Source organism: Denticeps clupeoides, chromosome 15 (assembly GCF_900700375.1).
Source record: "Denticeps clupeoides chromosome 15, fDenClu1.1, whole genome shotgun sequence".
NCBI classification, from domain to species: Eukaryota; Metazoa; Chordata; class Actinopteri; order Clupeiformes; family Denticipitidae; genus Denticeps; species Denticeps clupeoides.
The window spans coordinates 20,035,166-20,041,692 of record NC_041721.1 but is presented as its reverse complement, the minus strand read 5'-3'; positions in this window follow the sequence as shown (position 1 = coordinate 20,041,692).

Sequence of the window (6,527 nt, the reverse complement as noted above, 5' to 3'; positions counted from 1 at the left end):
CAACAGGGGGCCTGGAATGAAAAACTTTGTATCTTCATACCAGCAATACTGGTCTTGTTGCAGGATTCCTCTTTGCTACATTTACACCACTTAGGGGTATACACCAGGTGACTGTGGTTAAAATCTGTGAACCCTGGGCACCATATTCACGCTGTTTAGTCGCACAAACAATACAGTCAGTTTTTCTTTTTTCAGAAAAATTTAACCATTGAGTACCACTCATTGTGTTTTAACCATTCTTGTAGTTCATTGTAGGGCTGCAACTTACGATTATTTTAATAATTTATTAATCTGTTTATTATTTATTTACTTTATTAATTGTAGAATTGGATAAAAAAAAAAAAAACAAGAAAAGCATTCATTTCCAAACCTTTATTCAAAAACAGAACTAAAATCATTAAACAGTGTACAAACATGTTGCTCCTTGAACTGGCAGTTCAGGATTCAAACCGGCAACCTTCCAATTATGGGTCCGCTTCCTCACCCACTAGGCCCTCCAAAAAATATGGAGTGCTTCACAGATTTGCGTGTCATCCTCCCGAATCTCATTCAAGTAGTGTTGGCAACTATTTTCAATGAAAAGTAGCTAATGCCCGAAAAGTAGCTAAATGTTGCACAAATGATGCCATGCGCGTAATTTGCATGTCGGTGACGTCATCACGTAGTATCTGACAAGTGTAAGCCCATCATGTCTGCTCTCTGAGGCGGCGTGTATTATATTATAATAAAACATTACATCCAGATGCACAATAAATAGGTTCTTATTTACATATTACTTTGCGTGATTACGTCATACAAAATATACAAAACATACAAAATAATTAATGTTTTCTCAAATTGACTGGCTATATATATAATATATATAAAATAAACAGTTACATTATGTTGCTAGGCATCTTTCATGAAGGTGGTTCTTCTTGGCTGGTTAGCTGTAGTGTTTCATCTGGCATTCTTTGATTTCCATTTCGATGATTCACAGATTAGCATGTATATCATCTTCATCTTCACTGTCCAGCTGCTTTGTCTGGTATAAGCAAAAGAGGAGGGTGAGGCTTTAAAACTGTATGCTGCAGTGATACCAAACTGTTGTAGTATGTCATAGGGTAACTTATGCTGGTAACAAGTTTCACCAGCCAGCATCCGTCCATACCGCACAAGGATTATGGAATTAAGAGTGTGCAGTGAGAGTCTGTTTCTTAACTTTGACTTGAACACACTCATTTGGCTGAACAGCCATTCAACCTCAACCTGCATTTGAGTGTGGCAGTGAGAGGGCAGCCAGTGCCGCTTTGCAAAGTTCTTCAAATGGTTTTGACCCAGAAGTATCTGTGTAGTTAGGTACTTCCCTCAATTTTGACAATTGTCTGGGGCTGGTACACCAGTAGCTCAGCTATATTTATAATTTCAGTGTTGCTTTTATTGTGCTTCAGTGTTTCCTTAATACTGAACAGAGCCATCAATGGCATCCTTCATGCATCCTTCTTTGCCATAAGGTTGACTACTCTGCTGCAAAATGATAATAAGAGGTTAACCAGATTGTCCAAAAGCTTGACAGGATGTGTGTTCACCCTCAAATGACTTCACTGCAACTTGTACGTCAGACAGGATTGATTTTAAGAATGTGATATACACATAGTTGCTCTTGTCCATGTACATGGCATGGAGCACATCTGTTATGTGGCAATGCTCACTGCTCTTGGTAAACTCAAAGTGGAGTTACTGCAGGCTCAATCGATAGCCAATGTGTGGCACACACTTTGGTGATCTGCAGGGCTTTCTGACCACAATTAATGGTGGCATACACTGCTTTTTATGCCTCTTGTAATTTTGGGGAAATCAAAAAAACAGTTGTATGTTTCCCTGATTAAATATTAAACATATCTTGGGATGGTTTCTTTGGATGCTGTACTGACAGCCAATTGTAAAGAATGGCCCACATAGCGAATGAGTATCAAATTGGGCAAAGAACATTCCTCTTTTAAAATCTTCTGGACTCCATTGTGCACCCCAGTCATCACAGAGGCCAATATCCTGAAGATTCTCTTTTTTAAGATGCCACTTTTTGAGAAACTCAACTATGGCCTATTGAATTGGCATCACCTGGGGCAGTGGTGGCCTAGTGGTTAAGGAAGCGGCCCTGTAATCAGAAGTTTGCTGGTTCGAATCCCGATCTGCCAAGGTACCACTGAGGTGCCACTGAGCAAAGCACCGTCCCCACACACTGCTCCCCGGGCGCCTGTCATGGCTGCCCACTCAGGGTGATGGGTTAAATGCAGAGGACAAATTTCACTGTGTGCTGTGCTGCTGTGTATCACGTGTGACAATCACTTCACTTTCACATGTTGCTTTCACATCACCTGCCTCCAATTCAACCAGTCCAAGATATGTGGACACAAGTGTTCTTTTTTTTAGCACTAATACCGAATCACCACACCCAGGTATTTTGAGACACTGACATCAGTTGACTCATGCAAAAGCAGACTGAACTTCTCATCCCCCACATCTGATGTTATCATTTTCAGAAAATAAGGAGCCAATACTCACTTGGTCATTTCTGCGCATTTGGTGCGATGCATGTAGAAGTTTGTTGCTGCCACAGAACCTGAAAACACAGCTTTGCAAGCCATATCTAAACGTTCACATGCAAGCAGTGAACAATGTTCCACAATGGCCTTTGCCATAGTAGCTTCTGCAGTTATCCACTTTCCTAACTAGCTGTGGTAATGTAGACTGCTTTGCAGGGTTATATGTTTTTTATTTATATGCTTTGCTGTAGCACAATGTACTGGTACTGGCTTCAGCCATCATTTAAATTCAGGTACAGACTCCCATTCTTTTCTGTATTTCTGGCTGTACATTTGCTCAATTGCAGCTGTGCCTGGCTATTTAGACCTTATGTAGCCCCACCCCTCCACTCTACTGAGTGAAGCCTGCAGCCACTGCTCTTTTGAGTCACTTTTTAAAAATTGCTAAAAGTAGCCAAATGAATGTTTAAAATTGCTTAATTTGTTGCTAGGGGCTTTTTTTTTTTTTTTTTAAACAAAATGTTGCTAGGGTAGTATGAAAAGTTGCTAAATCTAGCAACAACATTGCTAAATTGGCAACACTGGTTCCAAATGTTCCAACTCTGTTCCAATGTTCCAACCGCTAACCAATTGCTGTGCTGCATTTTGTTCCGAGTTCTCCTGAAGCGGGATTACTGTCTGTCCAATCGCTGCGTGTCAATTGTTCCGATTCCCTCAAACACGGTTTAGTGAGCCAATTACTGCACCGGATATCCAACACAATCCTCCACCGACCTGTCTCTTCCTTAATAATAAAATCCTTCACTAAAATTATTTTGACATCTGACATTCTAGTGTGACACACATTGAGAAATAAACGAAATTGGGAATTGAACAAACACTTTTTCCTCCACTGTATATGCTTCTGATATTGAATGCTGTTGTATTAATACTGCTTTTGTTGTTAAAGATCCAATGCAACCGGTGGTTCCATGCAGTGCATAAACACAAAGAACATACCGACAGTGTTCCACTTTGCTGCATGCCAAAATTAAATTTAGATGTTAAAACCATTACATTCCGTTACCTTCACATATTAAACTTATAAATGTTTCATAGCAGAGCAGAGGGCTTAGCAGGAGCTCTTTGGGGTCATAAACATGCTAGTTACAGTTATGATTAGAGTCATAAATACAGCTGTAAGTGAATAAACAGAAGTAGCCTGAAATGTTTTGAAGTGTTTGTGTGTTGCATTTCTATCGTACTTTCTGCACGGTCACAATATCTGTCAAAAAATGTTACCTATTGTCCCTGGTTCCTGTTCATGATATAATGGTAAATGTTGTAGTTATAGGTATAAGCAGTGGTGGAATGTAACAAAGTATTTGTACATTTTTAAGTATCTGTACTTTGCTTAAGTAAAAATAATAATTCATACTTCATCAAATCATCTGTACTTTCTACTCCACTACATTTCTACAATTTATGCCGTTACTCGTTACATTTTATGAACACAATTTCCTCAAAATCTTGCATGAAAAAATAGTTAGCCTATTGCGTGCTGGCGTTGCTTGCCATTTCCTACCAATCAGGCTTTATTAGCTCCAATGATGGCAGAGCGCGCGTCAGTTAGCAGCACGAGCTGGTAGACGAGACATTCAACATGGATATCCTTGGCCGGATTTAAGAAATTGTCACGTGGGGGCTGGACATGGCGATGAAGGAGGACGCATATGCACGACTTCACACGACAGGGGTTTAATACAAACTGCACACGACAATGGAACATTAATACGTAGTGACCACATAATTCTAAGGTACACACAGTATTGCCGTGTGCACGCACAATAAGCACACCAAACTTTCCAATACACACATACTGTATAATTGCTTTTTTTTATTACGAGCAATGACATCAGTACAGGCATAAGTCAGTATATGTACTATGCTTTTACAAAATAGCACACCCCAGATGTTGTGTGTACCCCATTGTGTGAGTACTTTTACTTGAAAAAATACTTTAAAGTAAATTTAAAAGTAAGTACAAAGGACTTTTATTTAAGTAAGCATGTAGCACTTCTACTTTTACTTGAGTACATATTTTGCAGGTTACTTGTACTTTTACTTAAGTAATAAGCTTCAGTACTTCCTCCACCACTGGGTATAAGAGGAGGAAAGAAGTTACCTGAAATGGTTTAGTGTGTGTTGCATTTCTCCAGTTAACCTCGTTCAAATAATGATTGCTCCTGGAAAATAAACATGTTTCACTTAGTTGTTTATTAAGTTGTTTATTAAAGAACACAATTAATTAAACATGCAATAATGAATTAATTCAGTTAACAATTATCGTGCAGTATAGTTGTTACGGCTCAGTGTCAGACTACCTTAAGTCAGTGAATGGTTTTTCCACGCGCTTGTCTTCTTCGTCTGTGATCTCACGTTGTTAACTGTCTTTCACGGCACAGCGCCATCTAGAGTCACGTCTGAAAGTTGAGTCATGGCAACTGGACTTTCTTTAAGGTAGAGAAGTTACACTTTCTGCAAAGTTATGTGGATGCAGAATGAAAAGTCTCTACCTCAAAGAAAGAAAGTCCAGTTGCCATTACTCAACTTTCAGACAAATTCACCTGGATGACTGACAGGCATCTATAGTCACGGAATTCGAAGGTACACAGAATTCGGTACAACACCTGTGCAGCTCCAGTCCCGTATTCCAATCACAGCCTCGTCGGCCAATAATGGCAAAACTACGCAGCCCCCTACGGGTCATGTAGTAAAAAAACAATTTTAGACAGAAAATTGGTGGATATGTAGTAGAAAAAAAGTATTTAGGGTGAAAGATGGTAGAAAAAAAATCGGAGAGGTGATAGAAAAAAAATGAGAACACAAAAACTACAGATCCCACAACTCACTGCTGAACTTGCCTGTCCAAACGGAATCTTTCAAAGAACTTTATTTGTCCACAAGGGGCAATTTGGAAAGCACAGTATAACACTTGTTACAATAGACACAATAAAAATGTTCCTTGTATTGCACTATGAACGATAAATAACTACATAACAGGAGCAATAAGGTGCATAATTAAAAAAAGTGTGTGAGGTGATAATGGTTGTTTTGGGGGGATGTCCAGAGTTCAATAGAAGAACAGCTTTAGGAACAAAGGTGACGTTCCTCCTCTGTGTCCTGCAGCCATGGCATTGGAGCCGGCGTCTGGAGGAGAGTCACTCAAAGTCAGAGTTCAGAGGGTGTGAGGGGTCTCTTGAGTGCCAGTCTGAATGTCTGCTGGTTACAGATGTGTGATAAAAAAAAGAAAAAAAAGTGGAGAAGAACGTTTCTGATCTCACAGGTAGTCCAATAATCTTGGAGCACACGCTGACAGTGCTCTGTAACCGATTTCTGTTCTGCATACTGGTGGAATGGAACCAGCAGATGATGAAGAATGATATGACACTCTCTATGAAGGAGTAGTAAAAGGTCTGTAAAATGTCTTCTCTGACTCCAAAGGACTTCCTAAGGAGGTATTGCCGCTGATGACACTTTCTCCTCTCCTCTCCTCTGCATTTGAGGAGATCTTCAGTAGGTGGTCAAAGATGGTGCCCAGGTATTTATACTTCTCGTCTAGCTCTATTGGTTTCCCATGGATGGAAGTGGTAACTGCTACAGCCGGGTCCCTCTGTTTGTTGGTAAAGATCACCACCATCTCTTTGGTTTCGCTGATGTTCAGTTCCAGACGTGAAGTGTTACACCAGTCCACAAACTCCTGCAGAACAGGACCATGGTTGAGAGAGGGGTCTGAAAGCAGAACTTGACTGCAGATGTGGTCTGGGCCGAGTGATCTTCTCTCTCTAGTGCTCTTGAGGGCCCTCACTACATTCAGTGTGGTGAAGACGATTGAAGAGTTGCCTGGTTTGAGTGAGGATCTTAAACTCTGGAGCTGGGTGGTGTTATCCGACTCAAACCTGGTGTAAAATGAATTGAGGTAATCAGGCACTGATGTGGTGCTGCTGCTGCCCTCCACATGGA